A 20123-nucleotide genomic window follows, 5' to 3' on the forward strand; every position below is an offset into this window, starting at 1 on the left:
TTGTAGATAATTCTGCAGCTATTTCTATCACTAAAAATCTGGTAAATCTCTCTAAAACAAAACACATAGAAATACGGTATCACTTTATTCGTGATTGCTATGAAAGGAAGTTGATAACCGTAGATAAAATTCACATCGACGTGCAAAAAGAAGATCTTTTTACTAAAGCTTTCGAGAAAAACAGATTTTTATATTTGTTAAAAATCAATGGTATTAAAAAATTGGGCGGTGGGAATGAGAGTGACCATGAGGTTATGGATTCTGATCTCGAGTAACAATTCATTTGAGTAAAATTTTATTTATGTAAATATGTTATCTTTTCAAATTGGGATTTGGATTAAGTGGAAGATATTTTAAAGAAATCCAAAAACATTCAAATATTTGAAAAAGTCAAAAACATTTACGAATGCCAAAATGTCAATAAAAAAATATTACAAAATTGCTCCTCAAAATAAGTTTTTCAAGCAAAAAGGGAAGATGATACTACATTGATCATTTAGTTCCAAATCTAGTAAGAAATAAGCTTAAAAGTCTGTGTTCTTAATTGTATTAGTGTATTGATAGACTTTAAAACAAACAAGTAAAGAAAAATAAGTGATATAAACTTAAATAGCCAAATTGAAAGGGGTGTTAGTTCTTCAAAAACAAGTCTTGGTAATGAAGACAGAAATGTAATAGTCTGTCATAACCAAGCCTTATGTTTTAGTATGATCACCTAAATCTAGAAATGTTTTAAGCTTCTAGTTAATGATTGACACATCAACAGTGTACGGTCTTGTGACCTTAAATCCTGTATTGATGGGAAGCTTCAAATTTCTAGACTCCATTGGGTCTTTATGCGGTTTATCATCTGGGTATTCACAAATGTGAATATTATTATGCTCAATGAGTGAACCCAATATTAGTTATTAAAATTGATCACAAGTACTTCATTGTACAAATTCAGTACTGACTTGATCAAACCACGATGTTAGTCATATATTGTCCCTCCTGTGCTCGCGTCTTAATACCTATGAGAAATGGACCGCATGGGATACAATGTATACAAGCCATACCTATGAAATTATGCACACTCATCCATGGGAGAGAAAAATTAGGGGTGTTTCTTCATAACGAGGGTATATCTTGTTGTGAAGGTTGTTTCTAGTAAAAGCTATTAAAATAAAATTTAAAATGTTTTGATCTACTGGTTCTAAGGTTCAAGTCAAATTGGGGTAACATGGTAAAAATCAAAATAAGGTTGAATCTAGATAAGAGACTGATAGTTTCTGATTGACTGTGCTTAATTGAATCAATTAATCCTATCACTGAAATTTCAGAAACTTTGTTTAAAAGTTTAGGTGAATAACAATACCAATGATTGACTTAACACCAAACATAATAAAGCTGAAACATAAAACTGTGATGTAAGGGTAATTTGGTCAATATGATATCCTGCTCAAACCCACAAAAATGTGTATTTGCTTGTGTTTGATTTTTAAATAGTTTTCAACTTGTTGCTTTGCTTTTCATTTATTGCACTTCATAAACCAAAAAAGATAAAACAATTCTGAGTTATTTTCGACTTTAGATGAATGGATTACTATTTGCTATGATGACATACCGGGAATGATAATTGAGCTTGTGTTTCAAAATTCATTTCAAATAGGCAAAACCATTTATTGTTTATACAAGGTCATTAAGTTGGACTTGTTTTGGACAAAGATTTCCAAATGTGCTTATTAAGTTATACATGTTTAATCAAGGTCATTAAGTTGGATTTGATCAAACTCTAGAGTGTGAATTTTAAACTTTTTGAAATTGTGTAAACTTATATGGCACATATGTATTCTACATATACGGCACATATGTTTAACACAAACATATGCGGCCGTATACCTCATTTACGTTGAGATACATATGCTAATAAATATATAATCAGAATGTTCTAATGGAGTTACTGTATATATGTTTTTCGAGGTTAGCAGACAAAAGGGTTTTTGTAGTATTAAACTCTGAGTTGTTTTAATAAACATGCAAAATTTATTTCACTCTTTCAAGCTTACTTCTCGGGTTCTTACAAAATCAAAGTAGTTAGTATAACTGTGTGATAATCAAATCCAGGTATGTTGGTGTGTTTATTTTCAGTATGATGTTTAACTCAAGCGATGGATTACATTTTTTTTTATTGAAAATGAGTTTGTGATTTTGTTAGTTAGGGTTAATTGGGTTTTTTCAATGATGTTCAAAAGCTTTGTTCAAATATGGTAAATAAAGTCAATTTTTTTTGCTTTAAAAGTCAAAATTGAATGAAAAGGTTTTATATCTCAAGGTGATATACGACATAAAAGTTAAATCAAGGTTTAGTGAAAACTCATATTATGATTGTTTGTTTGTAAACTTTTCTGATGTCAATTGTTTGCAAGATGGAAGTGGATGATTCTGAAAAGGATGGAAATGAAAAATATGGATTTTCAAGGATTTGCAAGGAAAGGACAAAAAGGATAATCTCAAGACTAAGTATTTTATATAATGTCCTGAGGATTATATATTTGTGCCCATAATGCAATCTGTCAGAATATAATGTATATAATCGGATGCTATGATGGTGATTTTTTGAAAAAATTTTCACCATCTAAATATTAGATCCGATCAAGGTCAACAGACTGAATCTTTAGATGGCTGGGGTGCTTCCAAGACTGCATGGGTAATTTGATCGAACCAAAGTATGTTTGAAAATTATCTGCCTAAAGTTTTCCGATGACTTAGAAACAATAAAAGTTCTAAAATATGCTCAAGTCATCTATATATTAAGATATGAAGATCAAGAAAATCAAGACCTAGCAATATTCAAGGGGGAGTTTGTTAGAGTATAATGTCTAGTGCCAGGGTCTTGTAATTTGTATGTAAAATAGATTAGGAAGTATGTAAAACATATAAGAGCGCATATGTACATATACAGACGGATAAGTACATATACTGCGTATATGTTATGCACCGTATATCATACTTATACGGGGGTATATGTATCCACTATTTTAGTGGCATATCAGTTCAATTAGAAGGTGAATTCCTATGTATTGAAGCTGTAATCGGTTATATCCTTTGTACTTACAATCTGTTAATGATCTATAAAGCTTAAACATTAAAGTAATATTGTGATATCTCATGTCATGATGATTTCCGCTCATTATGTTATAGAGTAGATAACAATTCAAGTTATTGGTCCTAATACGTAAAGGTCTTTTCACTCTACCATTGAAACACAGAATTGGTCCAGATCCCACTGGGGAGAAAGTTGATAAGACTTTGTACCGATCCATGATTGGATCTCTCATGTATCTTAAAGCTTCAAGGCCTGACATCATGTATGCCTCATGCTTATGTGCTCGATATCAGTCCAACCTGAAGGTCTCGCAATCATCATCAAAAGGATTCTACGTTATCTAAAGGGATGTGAAGACAGTCCTTGGTATGAATGACGTGTTTGCACTCAGAGCATTTTCAAATTCAGATTTTGGAAGCTGCAAGCTGACTGCAAAATCTACAACGGCTAGATAGTTCTTTGGAAGTAGGTTAGTCACCCGGTGTGACATTCATGACAAAACGAGGTATACCTTATTTATTACGTAATGAGTAAACAATTAACCGGTTATTTCATAAAGGGTAAACGATTAACCGAACGATACTGATTATGACTCGGATATATCGAGGGGCCATATACAAGTTGTTATAATACATATATACAAGTGATATATGCATTATAACAACTAACATATTGATATGATAACCCTAGTATGTGCAAAACCGCTTAAATGGAAACATTTCCGTTTAACATTACGATGCGATCTTAAACCCAAACGCAAGTATCAAAACTTGCATTGTATCATCCGTTTAGCCAAAAAGACTTATTTTATATGTTTTAGGCAACTCGTGAAAATATATGCGATTTGTTTGGATCAAGATTTGACAAAGAAAGATTGGAATCTTCTCGACCTCCTCAAAGAAATGGGTAAGTGTGGAATACGAGCAAACTTGGAACTTCGAGCAAGCCCATAAGTTATTCAAGCAAGGTATTTTACTTTCGAGAAAAGTTATCTTCTATAATTCTTCAAAGTGTAGTTCAAGCAAACTACACTTCATCAAGCAACGTTGTTCTTCAGTCGATCAAGGTTTGTTTCAGAGCAAAACCTTGACTTAACCAAGCTTAAACCAAGTAAATTGGTGGGTCGAGCAAGGTTCAATGAACAGTGATCTCAAGCACACTTGAAGAAAGTTAAAATAGAATTATTCTAAGGACTTCCATGAGCAAGGTTCATCCTCGAGTAAGCTACAGTGTTACCAGCACACTTAGTTTGTTTAAATAAGTTAAAGGAAAAATGTTAAAGAGATCAAGAAGAACAGGTTTGCTCGTAATATTTTATCGAGCAAAGTTTGATATTATCATGAAGATTGAAGTCTTCTTGAAGAATATTATCTGAGAAAAATATTCTAAGTAAAGCTTACTCGGAGAACTGTTCCAAGCACACTTATGATTACAAGGTCTGCTCGACAAAGACAAAGCTTACTAAAAGAGTTGTTTACACTTGTAATATTTTTAAACATGTTTGAATATGTTTTGTAACAATCATTAGAGTTTCTAGAAGGTGTCAGGTGTGCCTATTTAAGGAAATATTTGGTCACATTTTATTGACACACCTGAGCGAATATTGTGTGATTTGACGGCTGACAACTTTCTTGTAAACGGAATATTTAGTACGAAAAGTAGCCTCACACCTAACATTCCACCTAGAAACCCTAATAGATCTTCATTGTAATCTTAGATATTATTAATGGAAATCGTTTGAGTGATTTGTGTGTATTTGTTATATTTGTGTATCTCCAGGAACATCTTAAATATCATTGATTCCGCTTTTGATGTTCATCTGACTTTCACACTAGCATCTTTCGTAACCATCTTGTCAAAAATATGTTATTGGTTACGAGATTGATTTAGTGATAGATCGGTCCTGACAAGTGGTATCAGATCTTCGGTTTTCTCTTGTTCAGGCCCTATTGTTGCTGATTGTGAAGTTATTGCTGATTTTGAAAAAGAAGATAATGACGTCAGCTGAGCATTGTTCCATTGGTCAGTGACGTCCGTGACTTTGTTATTCATTTTTTAGATCTACAATCTGTTAAGGTTAAAAAGTGTTATATTATCATATTTACCTTGCTTATTATTTATTTGAGTCTACATCTTGGTATTATCCACCTGTTTTCATCATATCTAAGAATTTTATTCTCAGATCTGGTTGCTTTTGTATAATTTGTTAAGTTTTAAGTAATTTTCATTTCTAAAATTTTTCAAAAATACCAGAAATATTTCTAAACAGATGGATAACTAAGAGGTGTCTACTAACAAGATTCCAAGTTTATTAGGAGAATACAACCTGTTAAGGTTTAAAAGTGTTATATTCTCATATTTTCCTTGCTTATTGTTTATTTGAGTCTAGATGTTGGTATTATCCATCTGTTTTCATTATATCTAAGGATTTTATTCTCAGATATGGTTGTTTTTCTAAAATTTGTTAAGTTTTTAGTAATTTTCATTTCTAATATTTTTCCAGTATACCAAAAATATTCTGAACAGATGGATGATCAAGAGGTGTCTACTAACAAGATTCTAAGTTTATCAGGACATAAAAACTACATCAATTGGAAGGTCTTGTTTGAAGCTGTTGTTTGTTACACTGATGTTGATATGTGGAACTCCATCAAGGTTGGTCCATATGTTCAAACTGATGGTGCAAACAACAACCAAACATTGGAGAGACAAATGAGGAAAATGAATGATAAGGCTCTGTCCATGTTGAAGCTAGGTCTGTCATGGGAAATATTGACAAGTGTGAATCATCAGACTACTGCTAAGGAAATGTTTGATGCTGTAGTTGAAATGTTTGAAGGAAATACTGAGATGGAAGACATTAAAAAAGACATATTGAAGCAACAACTTTATAGGTTCAAGTTTAAAGAAGGAGAAATGTTAAAATCTGTGTTGCAAAGTTTTGTTGAAATAGTCAATGAAATAAGAACCACTGACCTTGAAATCACTGATTTTGACCTGAACAAGAAATTTCTGTCATCTCTATTTGGTGAATGGTACACAACTAGCAAATTCATTAAAGAGAAGGCAAATATCCCAAACTTCAAGCTAGATGATGTTATCTGCTTTCTCCAAGCTGCTGACCATGAGATGATTGAAAATCACATGATTAAGGAAGATAAACCAAGCTTTCAAGTTGCAAAATTATAAAATGGTTGAGGCTGATAAAGAAGGAGAGTGAGTGATGAAAGTTGTTGAAACAAAAGAAAAATTGATCGACAATTTTGTTGGAATTCAAGTTTAAATGGAGGATCAAGAGAGTAATGTGTCAAGTGAAGATGATATAAGTGAATCAAGTAATGAATGTTCCAGATGTTGTAGTTTGAAAGATAATAAAAGGAGCAAACAAAGTTCAAAGGACAATATCCCTTTGTTACAAAAAATTACTCTAAAGATGAAGAAAATCCATGAGAAAAGGAGAAAAGAACATAAATCATTTGACCTTTGTGGTGGATCTGAAGCAAAGAAAATTAGTGATAATCATACAAAGAAATATTTCTCAAAAGGAACAAGTGTCAAGAACAACAAAGGAATGATGAAACCATCAAGAATGATGATCCTTTTCTTCCATTTAATCCAGTTTTCTCCAATCATGAATTGTTTGATGTTGGAGATGTGGAGAGTATGGGAAGATTATACTAGAAGATGGTTGAGACCAAGGAATGATAAAAATGAAAGTCCAATCAAATTTGAGAAGATCAATTTTGTGAAAAGCAATGCGGAAAGATAGGATACCAAGATTGAGGAATTACTGCGCTTTTCAATTAACATTGATCGTCTCATTACTCATCAAAAGACCATTGGAGTTGATCCCCAAAGACCAAGTGAAAGGTATAAAAGAGGAAACGCAAGTGAAAGCTTTAAAGGACAAGTTTGGTGCAAAGTTTGTGATGTTTATGGGCATCACACTGGCTCATGACAAGAAAGGTTCTCTCATGAACCATTTCAGGTACCTGACAATACAGAGTTTGGACAAGATTTTGGATTTTACAAGAAGAGATACAATGAGTATTAAAGTAACAGTGAGAAGAGACTTGAAAGAGACGAAAAAGGTTTCTATAACCAAGAATCCAATCAGAAGTCAATCTGTTATGTCTCAAGAATTTGAGAAACCCGCTGATTCTGTAAAATCAACAAGTTGTGAAAGAAAGAGCAAGCTTAAGAAGAAAATATTCAACAAAAAGAAATCAAATGAACTCACTTGTGATGAGAAGTTTCTCTTGAAACATGGTTATGAACCACATGGATTTTTGTGGAAACCAAAGTCTTAAGCTCAAGTGACCATCATGAAAAGGGAGGCTGTCATTGAAGAATGCACAAGCATAATTCCCTATTTTGGAAACTCATTTGAAATTGGTTATCATATCGATGAGTCTTGTGAGTTAGTATATGAGGATCCATAACCAATTACAACTAATCCTTTTTCTTTAATTTCTACAGGGGTAGTCGACAACAATGAATGTTGTATGGTATATGGACAATGGATGTTTCAGGCACATGATATGTGATAAAAGATCATTGGTCAATTATGAAGATAAGTTTGAAGGACCGGTTGCCTTTGGTAGTGATGAGAATGGAGGGAAGATTGTGGATAAAGGCATTCTCACCAATGGGAAAGTGTCTTTTGATAATGTTATTTATGTGGAAGGATTACAATATAATATTTTGAGCATATCTCAGTTGTGTGATAAGGGTTATACGGTTGTATTTGATGAATCTCATTGTTTCATCCTAAAACCTGAATTTGTGAATCCTCCTGATATGATCATGATGATGGCCCCTAGAAATGGAAATTTGTATGAATTAAGGATGAAAGATGCCATTTCTAGAGGTGGAACATGTTTTGTCTCAAAAGCCTCTAAAAATGAAACAAAACTATGGCATAGAAAGTTATTTCATGTCAATCTCAAGAATATGAATAAACTTGTTAAGGGTGAACATTCCATTGGTTTACCAACAAGAGAGTTCAAATTAGATGATAAATGTATTTCTTGTCAAAAAGAGAAGCAACACAAATCATCACACAAAGTAAAACTCATAAAGTACTCAATTGAACAGATACTTGAAATACTTCATATGGATCTCTTTGTTCCTGTGAGTGTTCCAAGCATTGGTAAAAAGAGGTATTGTTTGGTGATTATTGATGATTATTCAAGATTTACATGGGTATATTTTTTGAAATCAAAGGATTAAGCTGCTAAAATGATTAAAAGTTGTGTGACAAGGACTTAGAACCAATTAGATGCAAGGGTGAAGGTTATGAGAAGTGATAATGGAATTGAGTTCATGAATGGGACAATGACTGAATCTTGTCAAGCTAAAGGAATATTTCAACAATTGAGTGCCCCTAGAACTCCTAAATAAAATGAGGTTGCAGAAAGAAGAAACAGAATACTTATTGAAGCTGCAATAACCATGCTTGCATATTCTTATTTTCCTGTGACATTTTGGGCAGAAGCAATTAGCACTGCTTGTTTTGTTCAGAACAGAGTCCTTCTCAACAAAAGTCAAAACAAAACTCCCTAAGAGATTTTGTATAAAAGGAAGCCCTACATCAAGTTTCTCAAGCCATTTGGTTGCAGGTGCTCTTTGTTGAACACAAAAGAATACTTGAACAAGTTTCAATACAAATCTTTAGATTGTTTCTTTGTAGGATATTCATCACACTCAAAGGGCTATAGAGTATATGTGAAAGATCATTTAATAGTGATTGAATCTTTTGATATAATCTTTAATGAAAATCATTTCAATATTGTTAATGGAGCATCATGGTTATTTGATCTAGAGAAGTTAATCAAATCGTTCAAGACGTATCCCGAAGATTTTAGTGAGAATTTTTATAGAACAAGTATCCCTGAAGCTACTTCTGAAAGGAAAGTTGATTTGGACATGTTAGGGTCCAAAGTTTCTAATAAGAATACTGAGTGTTCTTTTAATAAGAATGCTTCTAGAGATGAGTATGAAGAAGAACAAAATGAACATCTTGATCATTCACAAGATCAAGAAAATGACGTTGTAATTGAAAATTTAACCAATGACCTGCAAGATCAAGACCAAACTGTAAGACAATCAAGATTTGAAACTGTGTTTCAAAACTTGAATTTGGGAAATGATGTTACATCTACATCAACTCAGAATGTTGAGGAAGCTACAATGAACAATGAATCATCATATTTAATCATTGAAGAACCTGATCTTAATGACATAAATCTTGATTCAAATTTAACTTCAATCAAATCGTCCAAACTTCATCTGTTCAAAGAAACCATCATGCTGAAAACACAAGGGGTGACATGCCTGAAAGAGTGAATAGATGTGCATCTGACTCTGCAAACATTTGTTTGTATTCCTGTTTTCTATCCCAAATTGAACCCAAGAACATAGTTTAAGCTTGAAGGACAGTAGTTGGGTAGAAGCAATGCAGGAAAAGTTAGCTCAGTTCAAAAATCTGCAAGCATGGAAACTTGTTGACAAGACAAGAGGAAAATTTGCAATTGGCACCAAGTGGGTTTTCAGAAATAAGAAGGATGAAAAAGGGATTGTAATGAAGAACAAAGTAAGACTAGTTGCACTGGGATGCCGATAAGAAGAAGGGATTAATTTTGAATAATATTTTGCACCAGTAGCAAGGCTAGAAGCAATAAAAATCTTCTTAGCCTATGCTACTTTAAAGAATATAAGAGTGTTTCAATTGGATGTCAAATGTAATTTCTTCAATGGCAAGATAGAAGAGGAGGTGTATGACACTCAACCTCCAGGCTTTGACAATCCTGAGTATCTAAATAGAGTGTATAAACTTAACAAGGCTCTATATGGATTGCATCATGCTCCAAGAGCATGGAATGATGAGCTGTCTAACCATCTTCTTGCTAATGGTTTTCAAAGGGGAGCCATTGACAAGACCCTCTTCTATAAGAAATGAGGAAGAGATTTGCTTCTACTTTAAGTGTATGTTGATGACATGATATTCGGATCTACAAATGAACATATGTGTTTAGAGTTTGAAGAAGTCATGAAGTCTAAGTATTGTATGAGCTGTATGGGAGAGAGGAATTTCTTTCTTGGATTGCAAGTTCAACAGAAGATGGATGGAATATTCATTTTTCAATGCAATTATGTACAAGACATCTTGAACAAGTTAAATTGCCAAGACATGAAGACTGTTTCTACTCCTATGGACAAACATGAGAAGATGATAGCTGATGAAAAGGGGGAGCCTGTAGACGAACATGAATATAGAGCTAAGAATGGATAATTGATGTACCTGACTGCTTCAATGCCAGACATTATGTTTGATGTATGTGTGTGGGCAATATTCCAAGCAAATCCTAAAGTCTCTTATATGACTGCTGCCAAGAGAATCTTTAGATATCTGAAAGGAGAGCCTGGCTTGAGTAATTGGTATCCCTAGAACAATGCTTATGATCTACTTGCCTACACAGATAGAGATTATGATGGTTATAACATGAGCAGGAAGTCAACGTCTGGTGGTTGTCAATTCTTGGGAGACAGACTCGTATGATGGCAATGCAAGAAGCAAAGAACTGTTTAAATCTCCACTGCTGAAGCTGAATACATTGCTGCCTTTGCTTGCTGTGATCAAGACCACTGGATTAAGAATCAACTGCTGGACGATGGTCTGAATTACTTGATTACTCCTATTTTAATTGATAATACGGCTGCACTTTTCATTGTAAAAAATCCTGTACAACACTCAAAGTTCAAGAATATTGAAATCAGACACCATTTCATGAGAGATTACAATGAGAAAGGACTAATAGAAATGAAAAGAGTTGACACTAGTGACAACTTGGCTGACTTGTGATGTGCAAAACGGTCTATTAAAAACTTAACCTTACCTAGACACTCTAGTTTTAAATTTATAAATCTAGACTATCCTAATTTTAGACCACTAGACAGGCAAGTGTACATATAGACTATAGTAAAGCCTAAAGTAGTCCGGATATCGAACCCACAGGACACTAGCGACACCTAAACTAGACTCTGACTAATAACTTAAATAAATTGATTTTATTGATTTTTGTGTTTTTAATTATTAATTATAAACTAAATAATACTTAAACTAAAACTGTCACAGAAACTAGACACGAACAAAGTGGTTTAGAAATCAAATAGGGGAAACAATTACCTAGGTAAGGAATCCTACCAGTCAACTCGTAAACTCTTGGAATTGGATTTATGACTGGTAATCGGCTTCTAAAAATATGAAGCTTAAGTAATAACTAAAGTATGCTAGATCACCTCCCGATCTCACCAACAATACCGAAGAACCCTAAATATCATGTAAAACTCAACGGTCTAATGGTTCGGATCTCCTCCCGTTCTCACCTTACCTAACCATGCTAAGGTACCCAAAGATTAAATTACCTCCCGGTCTCTTTAATCACAAAACACCCTAGGGCGTAAAGGGGTATTTTTATGAAATTCAGTTATAATTCGGATCTGTAAGAATATAAGGGAATCTAGGGTAACTCACTCTCGTGCAATCACTACCTAAACCCGCAAATACCAAAACAGACGACACTTAATTACTTCCCGATCTCTTAAGTGGCAGAATATAAGGTATCTCTAAACTCTCAATTACCTCCTATGGAATACGTTAACTATAAACCATAAACTAGTTACAAACACACAGTAAGTAACCTTATATGCATCCATACATGAAAGACGTTCACAAAAACGCATAAGGAACAATAAATTGATAATAAATTAATACCAAATACGCATAAGCATTATAACCAAATAAAATAAAAACTTTACCAAAGCATGAACCAATCAATAATAATTCTTTCATCGTGGACTTTGTGAGCTACTAGGGTGCTTTCTGATTTCTTGATTACTTTTCTTATACCAAACAGGGGTGTGCCCCCTAGTCTTTTGCGTCTCTCTCTCTGCTCCCCCATAGGGTTCAAACCCTTCTTTTCAATCTTTCTTTTTATATTCATCTTTGCTATTTATTTATTTCTTTTGTTTCCTAGCCTTATTCGACCCATAAAAATCCCACCAAAACTCCTACGTGGGCCTTTTCTTTTTAATTTTATTTCCATTTACTTGTGACATGGTAAGTATTAGATGGCCTCCAAATTTGATGTTACTGTCCAATACAAACACACGTTTGTTAAATGAGTACATGCATTATATTAAATAATTTCTTTCTTTCTTTTGTTTATATCATTCAAATGATTCTATTATACTTTTGACGTTTAAATTTAATAATAACAAAACTAATAGTTATACTAATAGTAAAATATAATATCTATATCAATATTTAGCGCGCTGCTTTCAAGTTTAGTAAAAATACTATATTTTAGCTTGTTAACTTTTGAAATCATTGTCCTCTAAACATGAGCCACTTAGAATAATTATTCAATAAAAAACTAGCTCAAAAGTAATAAAATTATAGGAAACATTTATATGGAAATATGTATATTTTAGACCACATTTACTTGTTCACCAAGCCACTAGATAAAACAAGATTTCACTTTCTATAAAAAGCTTTAGGCATGATCAACTCTGATGAAGTCTGATTAATGATATATGCTCAAAGGTGCTAACTAACTATCTGTTAAAGGGTCTTGAGTAATATACTTGTGATTTGTGTCTGAATGTGTGATTTTGTTGTGATTGAAATGTGCTTAATTGACTATATTTGACTTAGGTATCTATGATGCTTAGGTATGTGTATGTGTTTGATCATGATTATCTGATGAGTGTGATTACATCTTCTTTGGCATGATTATCTGCATGCTTTCTGATATCCTGATCATGTATTGATAATCTGCTATGATTGTGTACTTAGGACAGGATAGACTATGCATGATTTATCTTAAATAGAACTTTATGTTAGTCTGATTGTATTAATGCCTACCATCATTGTTGATTATGATTGAATATATTGATGTTTGCTTGTGTCAAAGTTTTTCTTTGATTATAAAACTTTTGTGCTAAAAATTAAGTTTTTCAAAGTAAAATAACTTTTGACAAACTGAGCAAGTTAATGGTGTTGAGACACGATAAGACTATTCTGTTCAAGCTTTATAGAAGCTTAAAAGGTTTTTCAATGAAAATTCATCCAACCTTTTGGGAAATGATAGTTGATTGATTATTTATACCAATCATATGGATTTAATAGGATGAAAAGACTATTAGTGTAATCATTGATATGTGTGGTAGCTTTCCATGATGTGTAAAAACTGATGTGATATAAACATAATGAAAAATGTTAAACTTAATGTGGAGATACATTGTTGAAATATGCATGTTTTAAGATAAAATCTCTCCCAATGATAGGCAGAATAGTAACTACCTAGTCATACACAAGCCTGTTTGTATTTGGTCACACAAAATGAAACATTTTATAAATGACAAAGAACAAATTTGAGAAAAAGGATTATACATCAACCAAAAGTTGATAAATATACAAACATTAGGGTTTAAACTAAAACGACAAAGGTGGGACATCAATATAAGTCCTAAACACCTTGAATATAAGTCATGTAAGTCTGTATTGGCATGTAAGACCAACGTTCAACCTCAAAGTTTGAAAAGTTTTGATAAGTTGAATTCATTAAGAAATTTATAAATGTTCTGTCATAAAAGATAGTTTAACCAAATATCAGGGGGTTGAAGTCAATTTGTGGTGATCTGGAGAAAGCCAAATAAGCCTTGGGAAGAGATATGGAACATCATATTGCAATAAGTGTTATCCATTTATATATTATGCAACTAATTGAACCTTAAGCATATCACCAAAGCAATGAAATTCATGCTAGGTAATTACCTACTGTTAACCTGCCTAATGTGTCACAATAATGCTGAGAATGAAGTATTGAAATGTGACTTATTCAATATGATATCATGTTGAGATCTTTTCATAAAAGAGAAAAGGATTTGAGTTGATTAAACTAAAATTTGATCTCATTATGCACCATTTTCTCTTAAACTTTAAACCTAAATGAGATATATGTTCAAAGAATTGGTTTAAGCCAAAAAAAAGTGTTGCATTTTCACTCTGAATTTGTCTGATTAAGTAATTTTGAGTAAACTTTAATGTTTTTAAACTTTTGAGTAAACTTAGGTGTTTTATTTAAATTTTAACTCATTCGAGCATACTTGATACTTTTTTGCTATAAATATGTCTGATTAAGTAATTTCGAGTAAACTTAGATGTTTTATTTGAAGTTTAACTCGTTAGAGCACACTTGATAATTGGTTGGCATGCATAAATCTGATTATGTACTTTCAAGTAAACTTTGATGTTTCTAAACTTTAGAGTAAACTTATGTGTTTTATTTGAATTTCAACTCATTTGAGCATACCTGATGAATCTGACTAAATATGCTTTGAGTATGTGTTTCGAGTAAACTTGTGTGTTTAGCTACAATTTACTTATTTCAAGCATACTTTTTTACTTCGGATTGAAATTGATCAAAATAAATATTTTTTTAGTAAACTTGACTATCTACTTGTTGTTTAGCTCTATCGAGTAAACTTGGTACATTTTCAAGCATACTTGTTACAATATTAATTTACTTAAGTGTTGAATATATTTGAATTCTTTCTCTGAAATTGCACGTGTTTTCGAGTGAACTTTGTGTATCGAGAAAACTTCATGCTTTGAGCACACTTGTATATTAAAATAATAGCTCAAGTGTTCTTCAAGAATACTTGCATATTTCAATACTTCTCGAGTAAACTTTATGTCGGTCCCGAATAAGATCACTCAATCACTCAATATTAATGTCGCAACCCACACAACGATGTGTCGACAAGAAGGTTAACGACTTGCTATTTAGAGTAAGAATAAATATATGTTAACGGCGGAATAACTAACACACAAGATTGTTGTAAAATGTAACAGACACAAACATTAACTCAAAAGATTTCCATTTATAGAAAGATTCATACAAATGCAAATCAATTAAGGTTTCTGTAAGGAATTTTTATCAATACTATTCTTAGGACAGTCGTCACACTCAATTCAGGAATATTCAGTAGGTATGAAAAGTGTAAAGGATTATCAGTGGTAGGCGTGCCATAAATTATTCTATTTAGAGGCCTGGCACCACCTGACAGCTGTCCTGACCTCTGGAAATCCTAATGATTGATACATGTTCATAAAAACATATTACAAAACATTCTAAGTGTAAAAACATGTATTCGGGTAGACTTTGTGTCTTTTGTCTTCTTCGAGCAGACCTGGTAACCTTGAAGTGTGCTGGTAAATAGTTCCCCGGGTAGATTTTACATAAAGTATTTTCCTTAGAAAAATACTCACCTAGCATACTTCAATCTTCTTGACCATAGAAAAATTTGCTCGATATGGTCCTACGAGCAAACTGTACTTTATGAATCCCTTCAACTCTTTGTTAAAGAATAACTTATTAAGCAAACTAAAGTGTGCTAGGAACACTGTTTGACTTGTACTATGTGCACTGTAGCTTGCTAGGAGTTGACCTTGCTAGAGAAAGTCCTTAGAATATTTCTTGAATAACTTTCTTCAAGCATGCTCAGACTACTGTTTATTAATCAAACCTTGCTTGATCTTCCAAAATACTTGGCTTTATCTACTTAGTTTAGTCAAGGGTTTGCTAGTAAGTAAACCTTGCTTGACTTGAAGAACACCTTTTCTAGACAAAGTTAACCCTACTCGGTTTATCACTTAAGAAGATTTCAAGAAGATAACCTTGCCCGAAAGGCCAAATACCTTGCTAGGACAAGTAAACCTTGCTAGGAGGTCCAAGTGTGCTCGGTATCCATACTTCGCCATATTTGAGGAGTGTTGAGAAGATTCCAATTTCTCTTAAGTCTTATCATTTCAAATCTTTGACCCAACAATCTCCCCCTAGATTGGAACACCTCAGTTGTACCAAAACGCCCTAAGGTTACATACACTTAGTCAAAAATACACATCAAATCAAAGTCAAATTACATAACAAAATCAAAATTATTACGAAGTTCAAATTCTTCCCGTAGACATTACAAAGCAAAGCCTAAGCTAAAATAGATCTTCATCATCTTCTGGAGCTTGAGGCCGCTTGTTTTCTATACACTCTTACGGATCCTGCGTTTTCTATGAAGATAAACAATTTATGTTAATGAGGATGATTCACAGGAAGTGTCCATTTCATTATGTCTTTCAAATTATCATCATGTAGAAAGGTCAGATCTTCATAAATCTTAATAATACCCAAGATAATTCCATCAGAGTTTCGAAGAATGTAGGAGTCTTCATTTTTGTTGTAGTCAATTTGGAAAATCCTATCATTTTTCTGGACTTCATGATTGGGCCTTGTCATTTCCCTTCTCATACTGATGCAAGTGTTTAATTTTGTAAGTGGATTTTTATTTTTGACTCTTGAGAGGTAGCCAAATTCAGCATGCTTTATGTCACTTAACCTCTTGCCTCTCTTAGTTTTTTCATGCTCTGTCAACTTCCACTTCTTCCTCTTATCCAACAAAGGGAATCCCATCTCTGCTTCACTTTTGAGATACTTGGATAGCTCATTTTGTTGTCTACCTGCAAGTTTGTTTCTGTTATGGTAGTCATACAACTCCAGATTCGCCATTTCTTCAAGTTGTTCTCTCTTATAGTCAACAAAGTCATCTTTGAAGATAATCTCTCTTAATTTTTTGCTTTTCATTATCACCTTCAAAGTATGAGAGACAGATTCATAGAAGAGCTTTAGTGGCAGGTCCACATCAATTGGTGGCATTTCTTCTCTTTGTGTTTCAGCTCTTCTTGGCTCATTTCTGGTTGTTGATCTTTGTTCTCTAGAAAGCAGAGGGCCTTGAGGGAATAGACTTTATAGGTTTAGTGGCCCCCACTAATTCAAATTTCTTCTTATAAATGGCAATCACCATTTCAATCGGCATATTCTACAGATCCAGAAGATTTTCACCTCCATATCTGAATAATCTTCTAACCATATTCATCACATTTTCATCCCCTAACTGACCCGGCTCGTACAAACCTTACTCCACCAGGTCCAACTACAAAACTTCTAGGGTTCCTTTCCTCTATTAATAATTTCTCCCATTCAACCTTTTGCTCATGAAATTATTGTTTCAGTTGCGCTTTTCCCAGCATATCAAAAACACTTTCTTTCATACCCTTATTTTTCATTATTTCTTTCAGGGTCTTGATCATCTCCTCATCTTCCCATGGATCTCTATATTCTACATGTTCTGGTTTAACTTGTTCAGTGATAAGAGTTTTTGAGGCTTCAGCTATTTCCAGATCATCTTTTTTAATTTCAGACATGTATAGAGCTCGTTTGTCTTTTCTGCTCATGCCTTCAAGTTCAGAGAGTCTCCCCCTAGCCTCCATCAGTCTTTTCAACAGCTCCAACTGCTCATTTTCCCACTTTTTCTTCTTTTCAATCTTACTTTTCCCAACCAAAGTTACAAGTCTTGGTTTCTTGGTTGAAGTTTCTAATTGATCTTTCATGGATAGTATTCTGAAATGAGATTCAACCTTTTCTTTTGTCATGCTGTCAACCAATTCTGGAGCCATTCCTCTATCAATCAAATATTTACACTTACCACCAAATATTTTTTATAATTCATTGATTTTTTAAGTATGTTTTACTTCTTCTGCCAATCTCTCCTTCTGTTCTTTCTCTATAGTTTCTGTTGTTAAATGGTAGTGGCTTTCCAAATCATTGAAACTCATTCTGCTCAAATCTTTTTCATTCAAACCATGTTTCTTAAATATTCTCTATACTTCATGGAATCTGAATTTTTCTATTCAACCCTTTTCTTGATTTCATTATCCTCCTTATCAATCATCTTTTGCAACACCTCATTAGATAGATGAGCCAAATTGTTAAATCCATATCCAAGTCTCATCAGACTAATCACCAAAGGATTATTCCTTCTTGCCTCATCCAGACTTTGTGGTATATTTGCCCGCTGTTCATCAGTCATTTCAACTTGAGGGGACATTATATCAACTTTTTCAACCTTATCACCTTGGCCATCATCATTGTTGTCATCATTAGTATCATCTTTAGCACTTTCATCAACTTCTGTATCATCATCATGTTTAGTTGAGTCATCAAGTGCTTCTATTCTAGGTTCATTCATGGCTGGTTTAGCACCATGCATAACCATCTGTATAGGAACAGCCATCACAGGGCTTTCATGTCCTTGGGACTTTCAACAATATATTTTGGTTCACCATCCTTCATAGCCCTTTTCTTATCAACTTCATCATCACTATGATCACGACCATCATATTTGCACCTCTTCCTTGTATATATCTTTCCAAATTTCTGATCATCTTCTTCACTTTTTCTTTCATCTTCCTCAGCAAGTTTCTTTGGATGTTCAATCTATTTCTTGCTAAGTTGTGCGGTAATTGATTCTCCAGCCTCATCTACCACCATTTGTGTATGTGTTTCATCAGTAGCCTTTTTAGTAGTGGTTGGTGCTTCAGGTTGAGCAAACTTGCTTATAACCAATGCTAAGGTGTTGTCAACATCCTCAGCTCGTTTCATTTTGATAAGCACTTCAATCACCTCTTGCTCCACATTCCCTTCTTGATCAAGAGTTTTAGCATTATTGGCTTGTTCAATTAAGGTCTATTGCTCTGCAAACTCTTTATAAGTCATGGTTTGGGCAATAGATTCCCTCTTCATTGTTTCTTTCACAATATTTTCATGCCTTTTGGCAGCCAGTACATCCTCATCTTCTTCATCCTCAACAATCACATCCTGTGTATTAACATGCTCATCTTCAGACTCAGATTCAACTTTCATTTTTCCCTTCTCCTTTCTTCTTTTCTCCTCTTCTGATTCAGATGGGAAATTATCAATATCATCCATCAAATCTTCCATCTCCTTATCTTGCTCAACCTTCTTGGAACTTTCTTCATTAGTTTCTTGTTCAGTTAGAACCAGTTCCTCAGCTGCAGCATCCTCATCCATCACATTAGTTAACACATCAGTGGCAATGGCTTCAGTCAAAACATCACTAGCAATAGAATCAGTTGATGTTGCTTCTGTAGTTACCACATTGTCAGTAGTTTGATTATTCATCTCAGCATCAATCTCCTTCTCCTTTCTCAACAGATCATCATCAAACTCTCCATAAAGGGTATTAAAAATCTCATCATCAACATTATATTCCTGTTCATCAATGTCAGATTTATCACCCTCATAGTCCTCATCCATAACTATTCTCTCATCACTATACTCAACATCACTATCACCATATGTATTCAAGATACTTTTCAGTCCATCATCCTCAACCTCCACCACAACATCTACCATCTCTTCATCTTCATCAACAACAGCATCAGTTGCCTCTAGGATATTCTCCCCCTATTTTGGTACAGCTGAAGTCTTCTCAACCTCACCCTCCATGGCTTGAATTCTCAATTGAGCTTGGGCCAACTGTGCTTTTAACTCCTCATTCTCTTTCAATACCTCCGCATTTCTCCCTCTCAAATTAGCATTTTCCAACATAAGGGCCAGATTTCTCTCAAATAGATAAGTACAAGAGGGAGGGGTTTGTGTTGGTGAAGTAAAGAAAAGTTCAGATAAAGGTTGGAGAGTATCAGTGGGTGGGTTTATGGTTTGGGATTGTGGTTGGATGGGGTCAGTAGGAGGGCTTGGGCTTTCAAAAATGTTTTGGCTGGTTGAGGGCAAAGGGGTTGATGGTTTGTACTAAAAGAGTTCTGGAATGGGTTATTTCAATGTGGGTTGGTTGGGTTGTTCTAAAGTTTGGGTGTGTCTTGGGGATTGAATTGGTGTGGGTGGAAAGTTTATTAAGTGTGTAGGAAGTGTTTGTGAAATATAGGGTTCATGTATTGTGTGGCTTCGGACTTGGATTAAGGTTTGTGTTTTGGTTAAGGTTTGGTCTATGGTTTCAGGTGGGCTTTGGGTATGGGTGGGTGGTTGTTTGGATGGGTGGGGATTGGTTTGTTTGATCATGTGGTGGTGGTGGTGAGGAAGGTCGTATGGCTGGTGGGGTA

This window comes from Bidens hawaiensis, unplaced genomic scaffold, assembly GCF_021521415.1.
Source record: "Bidens hawaiensis isolate Kalapana, Puna unplaced genomic scaffold, B.hawaiensis_p1.1 tig00030162_1, whole genome shotgun sequence".
Classification (NCBI taxonomy): Eukaryota; Viridiplantae; Streptophyta; class Magnoliopsida; order Asterales; family Asteraceae; genus Bidens; species Bidens hawaiensis.